Source organism: Symphalangus syndactylus, chromosome 6 (assembly GCF_028878055.3).
Source record: "Symphalangus syndactylus isolate Jambi chromosome 6, NHGRI_mSymSyn1-v2.1_pri, whole genome shotgun sequence".
Classification (NCBI taxonomy): Eukaryota; Metazoa; Chordata; class Mammalia; order Primates; family Hylobatidae; genus Symphalangus; species Symphalangus syndactylus.
Window position 1 is genome coordinate 57,677,399 of NC_072428.2, and position 14,083 is coordinate 57,691,481.

General features: G+C 51.0%; 1 protein-coding gene across 3 annotated transcripts in view; it reads left to right on the forward strand.

Moving 5' to 3' along the window:
- Positions 1 to 9,990: 9,990 nt before the first annotated feature.
- The window catches only part of CAPN5 (calpain 5), a 56,327-nt gene continuing 52,234 nt past the window's right edge, over positions 9,991 to 14,083 (forward strand). For 2 of the 3 annotated variants that reach the window (XM_055283023.2, XM_063642007.1), the window contains exon 1: positions 9,993 to 10,161. The gene's annotated coding sequence lies outside the window, so the exon portion shown is untranslated. Of the gene's footprint in view, positions 10,162 to 14,083 lie in introns of all 3 variants that reach the window. The other variant, XM_063642005.1, reaches the window with a different exon arrangement.

A 14,083-nucleotide genomic window follows, 5' to 3' on the forward strand; every position in this document is an offset into this window, starting at 1 on the left:
CCCGCCTCCTCGGTGCTCATTTGTAACCTCCCAACAAGATCATTTTGCCCACTGACCAGATAGAGCCAATTTATCAAGACAGGGGCGTTGCAATAGAGAAAGAGGTTAATTCACACAGAGCCAGCTGAACAGAAGACCGGAGTCTAATTATTACTCAGGCCAGTCTCTCAGAAAACTCGGACAATGGGGTTTTTAAGAATAATTTGGTGGGTAGGGGGCAAGGGAGTATGGAATGATTATTGTTTAGGTTAGAGATGAAATCACAGTGAGTCAAAGCCATCCTTTAGCACTGAGTCAGTCTCTGGGTGGGGGCCACAAGACATGATGAGCCAGTTTATCCATTTGGGTGACACTTGATCCATCGAGTGCAGGGGCTGAAAAATATTTTCAGCACCGGTCTTAGGTTTTACAATAGTGATGTTATCCCTAGGAGTAACTGGGGAGGTGTAGAATCTTGTAGCCTCTGGCTACATGTCTCCTAAACCATAAATTTCTTTTTTTTTTTTTTTTTTTGAGATAGGGTCTCGCTCTGTTGCCCAGGCTGGAATGCAGTGGCATGATCTTGGCTCACCGCAACCTCCACCTCCTGGGTTCAAGTGATTCTCCTGCCTCAGCCTCCTGAGTAGCTGGGACTACAGGTGTGTGGCACCATGCTTGGGTGCTTTGTGTATTTTTAGCAGAGACAGGGTTACACCATGTTGGCCAGGCTGGTTTCGGACACGTGGCCTCAAGCAGTCCACCTACCTCAGCCTCCCAAAGTGCTAGGATTACTGGCATGAGCCACTGCTCCCAGCTGACTTCTAAACCATAATTTCTAATCTTGTGGCTAATTTATTAGTCCTACAAAGGCAGTCTGGTCCCCAGGCAAAAGGAAGTTTGTTTTGGGAAAGAACTGTTGTTATCTTTGTTTCAAAGTTAAACTATAAACTAACTGTCTCCCAAAATTAGTTCTTACACCCCAAAATGAACAAGGGTAGCTTGGAGGTTAGAAGCAAGATGGAGTCAGTTAGGTCAGATCTCTTTTACTGGCATAATTTTCTCACTGTTACAATTTTTGCAAAGGCAATTTTAGAACTGGGAACCCAGAGCAGAATCAGTCAGAGCCCCATCAGCTGGGAAGTGGGGGGCATATGTTCACATATCAGCCTCAGGACAGGGTGGGGGCAGGTGCCGCTGCCTCTGGGTCCCAGATTGCACAAGGAGGATGCAGGCACCCCTCCTGCCCACCCTTACCCCCGAACCTGTAGGATACTCTCCTGTAGGACGCTGGAGAATCCAGGGACCCTGGGGACCCACAGGCCCCCTTTGGCAATATGCAGGCAGCAGCCCCAGGTGCCAGCTTGGCTCCAGTTCCCTCCACTAGCTGGGCCTTGGGCAGGATTTTCTCACTCCCAGGGTCACGGGGCTACATCAGGAGCTTGCAGGGCCTGGCAGGAGGATTTAGGTGGACACTCCTAGCACTTGGGAAAGCAGTCTGGCAGTTCCTCAGAAAGTTAAACATGGAGTTACCCTATGACCCAGCAAGTCCACTCCCAGGCATATACCCGAGAGAGCTGAAGACAGATGTCCACACAAAATCTTGCACATGCAGCCTGGGTAACACAGTGAGACTCCATCTCCACAAAAAATAAAAATAAAAATTAGCCAGGCATGGGGATGCATGCCTGTAGTCTCAGCTATTAGGGAGGCTGAGGTGTGAGAATCAGTTGAGCCTGGGAAGTTGAGGCTGCAATGAGCCGTGATTGCACCACTGCACTCCAGCCTGGGCCACAGAGTGAAACCTTGTCTCAAAAAAAAACCTTGCACATGAATATTCAAAGCATTATTCACAGTAGCCAAAGAGTGGAAAACTCCCAAATGTCTGTCAACAGATGAATAAACAAAATGTGGTATATTAATACAATGGAATATTGTCCAGCCCTAAAAAAGAATGAAGTACAGATCCATGCTACAACATAGATGGACCTTGCAAACATTATGCTAAGTGAAAGAAGCTAGACTTTGGAAGGCCAAGGCAGGAGGATCACTTGAGGCCAGGAGCTGGAGACCAGCCTGGGCAACATAGTACAACTCTGTCTCTACAAAAATTAAAAAGTTAGCTGGGCACAGTGGCACACACCTGTAGTCCCAGCTATTCAGAAGGCTGAGGCAGGAGGATCACTTGAGCCCAGGAGTTTGAGGCTGCAGTGAGCTGTCATCACGTGACTGCACGCCAACCTGAGCAACAAAGTGAGACCCTGTCTCAAAAAAAAAAAAAAAAAAAAAGCCAGACAGACTCAAAAGGCCACATATTGTATGATTTCAGTATATGAAATACCCACAATAGCCAAATCCATTGAGATAGAGATTTGAGGTTGAGGTTGCCAGGGGATAAGGGGAGGGGGAAATGGAGAATGCTTGGGTATGGGGTTTCTATTGGGGTGGTGAAAATCCCGACCCCTAGATTAGCAGAGCATCCAATTTCTCTGTATTAGAGCCCTCCATCCAATTATAAAGAAGAATCCAATGGGGAGCGTGCTTCCTCTATCCAAGGGACCAGTAGTGCTTCCAAATCTCCACAAGTAGTGCCTTGTGGAGATGTTACTGGAAAGGACTCCCAATCTGAAATTAGATAGTGGTGATGGTTGCACAATTTTTTAAATATACCAAAAACTATAGCATTTTATACTTTAAAGGATAAATTTTATAGCATGTAAATGATCTCAATAAGAAAAGTAAAAAAGATATAGTCAGAGAAGTGTCACTCCCCCCTCTTCCCTGCTATCCTATCCCATTCACCAATTCTTTCCACTCCTTTCCACCTGTCCCTATAGGTAACCAGTCTCATCAGTTTCTGATCCTTCCTTCTTGTATTTCTCTGCATAGATGAGCAGACACCTGTGTATGTTCTTATATTGTCTTCTCTCTCCATGTGTGTTGTGGGACTCACAGTGTATCAATTCAATGTGCTCCTTCTCATTTTCTTTTACAGCTGCTTAATGCTCCATTGCCTGAATATACTACGATTTATTCAACCACTCTCCCACTTGTGGGTATGTAGATTGTTTCCAATATTTGCAATCAAAAAGAACGCGTCACTGAAAAAGGCTTTGCATGTGTATTTCCATACTGCCAGAGGTATGGGTTCTGAGTAGATTCTGAGAAGTGGAGTTGCCTCAGGTTAAAGGGGACATGCATATGTAATTTTCTTAGGTATTACCAATTCCCCTAGAATTGTACCAAATTGTATTCCCACCAGCAACAGCTGTGAGTGACTGTTTCCCTACAACTTGGTGAACAGAATGTGTTGTGATCATTTTTATTGTCAGTCTGAAAAGTGAAAAATGGCATCTCACTGTGGCTGTGATTTGCCTCGCTTTAATTACCAGTGTCCTTGAATATTTTTTTCATAAGTTTGAGGGCCATTTTCATATCTTTTTTGGTTAGTTACCTGTTGGTGCCTTTCCCCTCACTTCGACATTGGATTTGGTGGTTTGTGGTATTTTGTTACAGCAGCCCGAGCTAACTAAGACAGGTGGCTTTGTTTTTTACACTTAGATCCCTGATCCATTCAGTTTATCCTTTCGTTGGATGTGTGCTATGGTTTAGATGTTTGTCCCCTCCGAGGCTCAGGTTCAAACGTGATTTCTACGGTTGGAGTGGGGCCTGATGGGAGGTGTTTGGCTTATGGAGATGGTCCCTCATGAATAGACTGATGCCTTCCCTGGGGGTGAGTGACTTCTCACTCTCTTAGTTCCTGGGAGAGCTGCTTGTTGAAAGATACTGGCACCCTCTCCCCTCTCTCTTGCTTCTCCTCTTGCCATGTGATATCTGCTCACATCAGCTCTTCTTCACCTTCCACCACGAGTGGTAGCAGCCTGAGGCCCTCACCAGATGCCCAGTCTTGAACTTTCCAACCATCAGAATTGTGAGCCAAATAAACCTTTTTTCTTTATAAATTACCCAGTCTCAGGTATTCCTTTATAGCAACACAACACAAAATATGACAGTGTAACATATGGATTTAATTTTATCTTTTTCCAAATGGCTCCCAGTTGTCCCAGCACTATATATTGCAAAGTCTATGTTTAGTGTGTAGCAAAAACAATATCTCAAATTAGTGGGGTAAAGATGTTTTGGGTCTAATCCTAAATTTCCTAGTCTTTTCCAATTTATCTATTCATGTACCAGAACCATCCCAGTTTTAATTACAGAAGCTTTTGTTTTTGTTTTTGTTTTTGTTTAATGTCTGGCAAGTCTAGCTTTCTCTCATGGTTTTTCTTTTCCAACGTCTTCCTATCTGTTCCTGCAAGTTTATTTTTCCATGTGACCTTTTGTATCAAAATGTCTATCTTCATAAAGTACCTTGCTGTTTCTTTTATTGGGATTACATGGAGTTTAACATTAACTTAGGGAGGACTAACACCATTACAATGTTGACTTTTCCTGTGCAAACAAAGAGATATTTTTCCATTTGTTTTCCTTTCGTGTCTTTCAAAAATGTTCTAAAAATTTCATCATGGCCAGGCATGATGGCTCACGCCTGTAATCCCAGCACTTTGGGAGGCCGAGGTGGGCAGATCACCTGAGGTCAGGGGTTTGAGACCAGCCTGGCCAACATGGTGAAACCCCATCTCTACTAAAAATAAGAAAATTAGCCATATGTGGTGATGCACACCTGTAATTCCAGCTACTAAGGAGGCTGAGACACAAGAATCACTTGAACCCAGGAGGTGGAAGTGAGCTGTTGTCCAGCCTGACGACAGAGTGAAACTCTGTTTAAAAAAAAAACATTTCCTCATATAGGTTTATACATAAAAGCCATTATATTTTACATGTTAATTTTGTATCCTGCTACTTCACTGAACTCCTTTACTATTTGAATTAGTTTTATCACTGATTCTCTGGGGTTCTTCAGGTATATTATGCCATATGTAAATAGAAATAGTTCTCCTCCTTCTTTACCATTCTTAGGCCTCCAATTGATTTATCTTGTCTAATTGCATTGGCTAATACATCTAGTACAACATGGAATAGTAGTGGAGATAATGGCATCCTTGCCATGTTTCTCTTCTTTCTTTCTTTCTCTCTCTCTCTCTCTCTTTTTTTTAGAGTCAAGGTCTTACTCTGTCACCCAGGCTGGAGTACATGGCATAACCAGGGCTCACTGCAGCCTCAACCTCCTGTGCCCAAGGGATCCTCCCACCTCAGCCTTTTGAGTAGCTGGAACTACAGGCAGATGCCACCACACCTGGCTTTGTTTTTTGTTTTGTAGAGATGTGGTCTCATTTTGTCACCAAGGCTGGCCTCAAACCCCTGGCCTCATGCAATCCTCTCATACCAGTCTCCCAAAGTGTTGGGATTGCAGGCATGAACCACTGCGCCTGGCCCTTGTGATGTTCTTGATCTGGAAATGCTTCCAGTGTCTCTTGATTAAATAAGATGCTGGTTTATAGGACTATATCTTATCATATTGAGAAAGTATCTCTCAACTCCTGTTTCACTGAGTGTTTTGATCATGAATGGGTATTGAATTTTGTTAAAGCTTTCTTAGCATTTATAGAGAAACAAATGAGCATATTATTCTCTCCTTAGGTTCATTCATATGGTACATGCTTGTTGTACATTGAATTGGATCCCATAGAAGGAATCAACCCTGATGATACCTTTATCAGAATTAGGGATACCTTTATCTTGAACTTCTAGCCTCCAGGACTGTGAGACAATACATTTCTGTCGTTTAAGCCGCCCAACTTGTCGTTATGGCAGCCCTAGGAAACTAAAGCAATGCTATTAATGGATGGATTTTTCTAATATTAAAGCTACTGTGGAGGCTGAGGCGGGAGAATCGCTTGAACCCGGGAGGTGAAGATTGCATGCAGTGAGCTGAGATCACACCACTGCATTCCAGCCTTGGCGACGAGCAAAACTCCATCTCAAAAAAAAAAAAAAAAATCAACCTTGCATTCTTGGAATAAATCCCCTTGGTCTGACTGGTTTTTAATAATATCCAGGATAGTAACAAAATATAAGCAGTGTTTCAGAGAAGGATGGACTTGAAAACAACTCAGAGGTCATCTTGTCTCAATATCCCGATTTCCATCATACCTGTTCTGCCCTGGAGTCCCTTGTGAGCTCCCATTTTTGACCACACAGGGGAGCACCATTAGCAGCTGTTCCCCACTGAAAGTTCTGTGTCTGACCGGCCTTCTCACCCTGCAATCTTGACCCGCCCCCGCTTGCCTGAGCTGGCCAGATGACAACGGAATGAACTGGTTAACAGGGTGATTTTTAATATTCCTCCTAGAGACACCAAGCCTTAGGAGCCTCCACTTTGAGCCACTCCCCATGCCACGGCTTCCTTTAGGGTTCCCACACAATAGCTAGACAATTAGGTCTGTTGAGATTAAAAAATACATGATTATTATAAGTTTCACCTGGGAAATCCTATTACACACAGGAGCAGTGAAGATAGGGGTTTTCTGACCTGGGCAGAGAAGATTCTGTCTCTATGCTCTGGTAAGATAGAGGGTATAGAGTCTGGCAGAACCAGGAAGAGAGGGGTGGATCAGCTCTGGGTGACAAAAGGCTCTCCCAGGTAGAGGGGAATGGGCTGTGCTATGAGGAAATGAGTTCTCAGTTACAGTGACATCCAAGCATTGGTGGGACAGCCAGTCAAGGAGCCTGCGGAGGTGACCTTTCCCTGGAGGAGACAGGAAGAGGGGAGGGAAAGGCCACAAGATTGGAGTCAGACAGGGTAGGTTTGGATTCCAGTTACTAATTGTGTGACCGGGGCATCTCCCTGAGGCTTGGTTCTGTCATCTGGAAAATGGACTAATCAGAGCTGCTGCAGAGGGCGGTTGTGAGAAATGGGAAGTGCACCTCCACATCAGGCCCTGCAGTGGTGCCATTAGATGACTCAGTTTATAAAAACTGACCAGCAGGATCCTGGGGCCAGAGCATCATCAAAGTCCCACCTTTTCCCCAACCTTGTTGGGCAGATCTGGCTCTTCCTGGCTTATCATGGGGACCTCTCTCTCCCCCAAGAGCAGGGCCAATGCTCTCTCCACCCGGCCACCACAGTGGGTGTCCTGGGCAGGTCACTCTCACTAGGCCTCTTTCCTCACCTGTCGGAGAAGGTGGAGCTGCTGGAGATGGTTAAAGGACTGGGCCCTTCCAGTGCTAACCTGCTAGGGTGGCTGGGCTTCTCACTGGCCATGAGTGCATGTCTCTGCTTCTGGGACTCAGTGTCTTCACAAAATGAGCGGCTGGGCCAGATGACAATAACACCAGCTAGCACATGCTGAGCTCTTACTCCAAGCAAAGGGCCACCATGAGGGCTCCATATGGCCTGGCCCATTTAACCCCACAACAACTCCGTGGTGCGACTGTTGCTATGCTGGCTTTATAGGAGAGGATACTGGCACAGTGAGGTTGGGTCACTTGTCTGAGGTCACTCAGCTAATATGAGCCCAGGCGGAGTCCATGCTTGCAACTATTGCACAATACCTTCTTGTGGCTCCAATGCTTTGAGATACAGAAGGGGGTCTGAGCACCCTCTGAACCCCATTGTTTTGTGGGCTGAGGCAAACATGCCTTCTCAGACACAACCCCAGCTCCACCTTGGAACACATGGGAGTTGCCCAGCCCAGAGACAATGCTGCCCAGTATCCTACACAACTGGGCCTTTATCGAGCCCCATGACTTGCCTGTACCTGGTCATCACACACGCCAGCTAGAAGCCCATTTTACAGACAGGGAAAAGGATAGAGGACCTGCCCAGATCACACAGCCAGTAACTGGCAGAGCGAGGACTGGAGCCCAGATCTACTTGGCTCTACCAAGTGCTGCTGTCTTCCTGACAATGACCCTTGGCCTCTGCCCTCCAGGAACTTTGGCCTTGCAGGGGAAACCTTGGCCCCACCAGCAACTCTGAGAGACGCAGCCTGAGAAGGGCCATAGGTGAGGGGTGGACGCTGAGCAAGGGAGCTTTGGGATGCTGCAGCACAGGGAGGATGGAAGAGTCCTTCAGACGGCCACAGATCAGCATGGGCAAGGTTTCAGGTGGGGAGAGTAGAGCCCCTGAAATGACTCTTGAAGGGCTGGTGAAGCTGCTGCTCCCAGTGCAGGGCATGGAATGAGGTTAGGGGAGATGGGGGAGTCAGATGGGGTGCAGTCTTAGAACACTCTTCTGTGGGTGGCGGAACACTCTTCTGTGGGTGGCGGAACACTCTTCTGTGGGTGGCGGGTCTCAGCTGCATATGTGAAAGTCTTCTTTGGTTGGATAGGAGGCTCCTGAGGGGGCTGGGGCTACTCTTAAGGGAGAAGCATCTGGGTGGCCTGGGACAGAGGCAGGGAGGTTGGGGAGAAGCTAGAGAAGTCCAGGTGACTGTGAGGTGAGGCAGATACTCCTCTTAGTGGAAATGAAGGAAAATCGTGGGTCCTTTCAGGGGGAATTTCAGGCAGCTAGCTAGCTTTGAGAAGTAAATGAGCACCTTGACAAGCAAGAAGGTAATTGAAGCTTCAAACAAGGGCCACCCAAATAAGTTAGAGCCACAAGATGTCTGGTTCCCTATAGAAACTAAAGATAACATCTTGACCTATGTCCCTGAATTGTTTTTCACAGCTGTCGCTTAGGCCTCAGATAAGTGAGGGCTGTTCTTTAAATTTTTTCCCAAGAGTTCTGTAAAGAGTCACACCCATAAGCCAATGCTTAACACTCCTATCTGTGGACTCCAGGTTTTTAGACAGTCTTGCTTCCTAAATCAATTGCAAATCACAGAATCTCTGAATCCACCTATGACCCTGCCTCAAAATATCTCACCTTTTTGGGCCAAGCCAACACGTATAGCTCCAGAGTATTTATTTATGACTTTGCCTATAACCTCTGTCTCCCCACCTTTAAAAACCCTTACATGTAAACCATTGGGGAGTCCGGGTCTTAAGCATTAGCTGGCCTATTCTCCTTGCTTGGCACCCTGCAATAAATGACTCCCTTTCTGCTGCTGCAAATCCTGATGTCAGTGTTTGGCTTTGCTGCACTGGATGGGCGGACCCAAGTTTGTTTCGGTAACACAAGAGATTGACGAAATCATTAACTGAGACTTGGAAACAAATTGGAGGGAGAGAATGAACGGGCCTGAGATGCTCCACCAGCGAGTGGGCTGATGGGCTCATCAGATCAGATGGGCGTCTGTCCTGCTGCCTCAGGGCGGGAGATGGTGGCACCCCTGAGCCCCTACTGTAGGCAAGAACTAGTCACCCCTAAACCTTCTCTATCGGATTCCCCAAGCGGCCTGGGGTGGGTAGAGATTGTAGTCCCCATTTTACAGATCAGGAAACCGAGGCTCCGTGCCATCCCAGGGCATTCCGGGAGCCAGTCATGGACAGAGAGTCAAACATGAGCCCGAGCCCGGAAGCCCATCGCAGCACGGGATTAAGTCCTCAACAAGGGCCGGGGTCAGTTTTCCCATCTGACAGAGGCCCTCTGCTGCTCACAGGGGCCTGGGCTCCCACTTCTCCATCCGAACACTTGGGATGGATGTGAAGGTGGAGCCCGGAAAGGGAGGGGCGCCGCCCACCAAGTCCTGGTTCTGGCAGGCACCCTGGCCCTAGCGGGTCCTCGGTATTAGACGCCGGCCCCAAGTCAGCCGCGGCCCCGGCCCGCCCTCTGGGGGCTGAACCCCAGCCCCGGCCCGATCCCTCACGGTGCAGCCAGCCCTTGGGAGGCTGCCCACGGGGATGCGCACCAACCGCAGACAGATAGGCTGGGAAGGAGGGAGAGCGAGGGCCCGACCGAGCCAGTAGAGGCGGTGGGTGCCGCTAGGGGCCCCAAGTCCCCCTTCAACATCAGGGCTGGAACCAGACCGCTCCTCTGAGCGGCCGCCCACGACGCCAGTGCGCATGGGCGCACCACCCGGCCGCCCACCCCGCCCCACGGGAGACCACGCCTCCGGCTCGCAACGGGCAAATGGGCGGAGGCCCCGGGCGGGGCGGGGCGGAGCCGGGCCCAGCTGGCCGAACCCGGGGAATGAGAGCTCCAGCCCCCGCCCCAGGCCAGTCCCAGCTGGATCTCCGGCCAGAGCCCGAGGCTGCTGCGCCGGGCGGCTGCAGCCTCCGCTCCAGCGCCCGCGCCGTGCCCTGCATCCCTGGAGCCCGGCTGGACCCGCGGCGGCGCGGCCGGTAGGAGGCGGGCGGAGGGAGGCGTGTGCTTGTGTGTGTGTGTGTGTGTCTGTGTTTCAGGGGGGTGTGTGCGGGGGCAGCGCGGGCCAGTGAGTGCTCCGGGACCACGAATCAGTGGTGGGGGCTGCACCTCCCGCGGGCCCGGAGGGAAAGGAAGTGAGCGCTGGCTGGGGGGCGGGGTCCTGGAGGATCCGCCTGGGCCCCCTCGGCTCGTCCCCACCCCCACCCCCACCCCCGGCGAGGAGTCTTTTTTTCACCTCCCTCTGGGTGTCTCCGAGTTGTTTTCCTAGTGCGGACGCGTTGGAAGCGCCTAACACCCGGGGCTAGACTGTCACTTCCTCTCATCTTCCTTACAGTTCCCCCTCTTCTCTTCCCTCCTTAACACCCCTTTCATCCCTGCAATCCATCAACCCCTTCTGGGTGCACCCCCACCCAGGCTTGGGGAAGGGGCAGGGCCGAGGCTCCTGCTGCCCCAGCCTATCCGCTTCTTGGCACTCCTCCCCAGGTTGAAAGGGGGCTTTTCTCCTTGACTGCAGGGCGGGCGCACGTGTGTGTGTGTGTGTGTGTGTGTGTGTGTGTGTTGCAGGAGTGTGGGAGAGTGGTCTGGGAGGGAATGGATCTTTGGTTTCTCAGACCTCAGAGTTCCCACCTCTGTTCCTCTGGGTTGGGGGTCTCGGAAGACTGGCCTAGGGGACCAGAGGCGAAATAGGACCAAAGATCATTAACAGGTGCGACGTTCTCTCTCCTAGTCATTTCATGTGGTGGGATTCACCCCCAAGTTCCATACAGATGAGAAGAGTAGGGCACAGAGAAGCGAAGTCAGCTGCCCTCTCAGGACTGCTGAGCCAGAATTTGAACCCGGGTCGGCCTGGCTCTCATCCCAGAGTCTACTCCCTACACCTGTGGTTTAGAGAGGAAAGTACTGAGGGGGACTATCCTAGGACTCTGGGGAAAGAGAGATCTGGGCAGACTTCTTGGAAGAGAAGAGAGGGGCTTAAGGGTGAGGCTCAGCCAACTCGATGAGTCTGAGGCCTGCTGGGGGAACCACTGTGTTTCGAAAGGATTGACACCTCCCAGGCTCCTCTGGCTGGTTCTTGCTCCTGTCCCCAGGGTCCAGGGGTGGGGTGGTCTGGCTGCCTTTGCCTCCTGGGCAGGGTATGGTGGGCCCCGCTGCTTCTGCAGGCCAGGCCAGGCTAGTTGCCAGTACACAGAGGTGCTCAGGTGGGGTCTTTGCCCTGAGGAGCCTCTCTTCTGACAAGACAGGCAGTGGGTCCACAGATAAGGCCCTGCCCAGAGTTGTACCCAGTGCTGGGAGCATAAGACAGGGACTGATGGGTGCCTGGGAGCTGGGGATGAGTTCACTTGCAGATTCGTTGGGGCTGGGTCTCGAAATCCACCAAGCAGAAAAGAAAAGGCAGGGCATTGCAGCCCCAAGGAACAGCATGAGTAAAGGCCTGGCAGTGTGAAAATGAATGCTGGTGGGGTGGATTGCAGATTAGATAGGTCAGGTGTGTCCAAGAAGGGTCACCTTTGGCTGCAGTAGTGGGTGGGCTTCCACTGAGGCCTGTAAGGAGGAGGCCAAAGCAGGGAGAGGGCCCTCCCTTCTGCTCTCCTCTGCTCCCCACCCAGGGCTAGGCTTGGCAGGGCAGGAGGGGCCCTGATAAAGGTTCCCAGAGCAGAGGTGCTGGGGGCAAGAGGTGCCCAGGGGCTACACAGGGTCCCAGTGCTGGGAGAAGGTAGGTGGGGCTGCCTCTGTGAGATGGGGACCACCATTGGGGGTGGAGCAGGTTGGGAGTAAGTTGACAAGTTGACTGTTGGACAGGGTGGTTGTGAGATGCCTGTGGGTTTTTGTGGGTGACATCTGGGACACTGCTCCCAGGCCAGCACTGTCTCTGTCTGTTTCTGCTCCTGCTTTCCTGGCAGGCTCTCAGATCAGCCCTGGAGTCCTGGTCCCCAAACAGGAGGTCTCCTGCGCCCTCAGTGGGCACCCTCTCCTACCTGCAGGGCCTAAATCATGTGTCTGATCTTTCTCTTGGCTGAGACCATCTCTATATCTTCCTACTTGCCTATGACCTTGAGGCGGAGAACTTCCCTTTTCTGTCTCAGTTTTCTCATGTGCAGAATGGGGATAAATGCTGCCTATTCACAGGGACTCGGGGGATGATGAAGATGAACTTAGATCATGTCACTGAACGCATCTTTCTAAGTACATGGTGTCTGGTAGCCATTGTTACTAATAGCAGCTGGCAATCAGCATCACTTAGTTCCCTCCCTGGGGATGAGAGGCTGACTTTGGGAGAAGAAGGGTGGAAGGAAACAGGCCTCTCCTATTGAAGCGGAAGCCTCTCTTGGCTTTAGTGGGTTAGGGGGACTGCTTATGGGAGCGATCTCTATCTGCCTGACCAAGTCCCCTGGCTTCCCCCAAAAGCTTCTAGCCCCTGAGGAGAGGCAAGGGCTGAGCAGCTGGGAGCACCCTAGAGTACAGCATGTGAAGGTTGAACAGAAAGCCCAGCAGCAGGTCCTGGGCTCCCCCAGCTGCAAAGAGCAGGGTCTGCAACACCCCCCACCCCTCCCCGGCAGCCTCCTGGGCAGCTGGCAGCAGTCTCTCTGCAGCTGGGCTTTTCACCCGCTCTGTCTCTGTCCCTATCTATTCAAGTGTTTTGAGTGCCTTCAGAGCCCCTCCCAGGCACCTCTCGAGTGCCCTCAGAGAACTCTTCTGCCTCTCCATCCCTGGTCCCTGCTCAAAACTTTCCTGGGCTCACCGTGGTCCTGAGGCTTGGCCTTCCTGCTGCCCACCTCTGAGCCCTCCTCCGGGCTGGTGGAGACGCCCTGGGATTGCCTTGCTTCAGTGCAGGCAGAGCTGCTCACTTGCCTGTGGCCTCAGGCTTTGCCTTTCCCTGCTCACCCAAGGCAAAGGGGTCAGGTCCCTTTGCGTTTGGAATCTGGATGTCTTAGGAAGCCAGCCTCAGGCTTGGACAGGGAAGCTGTGGATGATGCGTGCTTACCCGCAAGGGCCTGGGTTACTGCTCCACATTCTGGTTGTTTGCACGTGTGCTTCCAGGGACCCGAGCTTTCCCAGGGATAGGGGTCTGGGTGGGCAACAGCTGAGGCTGCTGTGGCCTGTGGGTGTGTGCTGTGGTTTTCTCCCACAGTGGGCATGCGGGAGAAGGGGCTGGTGACCAGAGCACACCAAAGCCCATCCACTGGTCCCCAGCTGCCCTTCACTGTCAGGATGTGCCCCGGGGGATGGTGGGCAGAAGGCTGGGAACCCATTGGCTTGACCCACCTTCCCTGCCCAGCCAGCCCCTGCTCAGCCAGTGCCCCCTGCTGCTGTGTAACTTCTGCCAGTTGGAGTGAGGTGGGACCCAAGTGATTTGTTACTCACAGCAGGAACTAAGAAACTGATGTGGGGTGACTTGTACAGTGGAGCAACTCAAGATGTAAGAACTTCATTTCCCTCATGGGCTTCTCTGGGCAGGAGAGGTGGGTGGGGCCCCATGACCCCCTGGCTCCCATTAGCTATTCAGGAACGGCATCGTTCAAGAACATACTCCTTTCCTATCACTGTTGTGACAAATTGCCACACTTGGTGGCTGAAAACAACACAGATTTATGCTCTTACAGTTACGGAGGTGAGAAGTCCCCCATGAGTCTAATGGGGCTAAAATCCAGGCTGGCTTCTTCTGTGGGATCCAGGGGAGAGTCCGTTCCGTGTCTCTTCCAGCCTTGGGTGGCTGCTGGCGTTCCTTGTGGCAACATCGCCCCAGTCTCTGCTTCTGTTTCATTGCTCTTTCCTCCTCTGCAGGCAGATCCCCTCTGCCTCCCTCTTATAGGGACACTTGTGATTACATTCAGGGCCCACCCAGATAAGCCAAGATCGTCTCCCCGTCTCAAAATCCTTAATCGCATCTTCAGAGTCCCT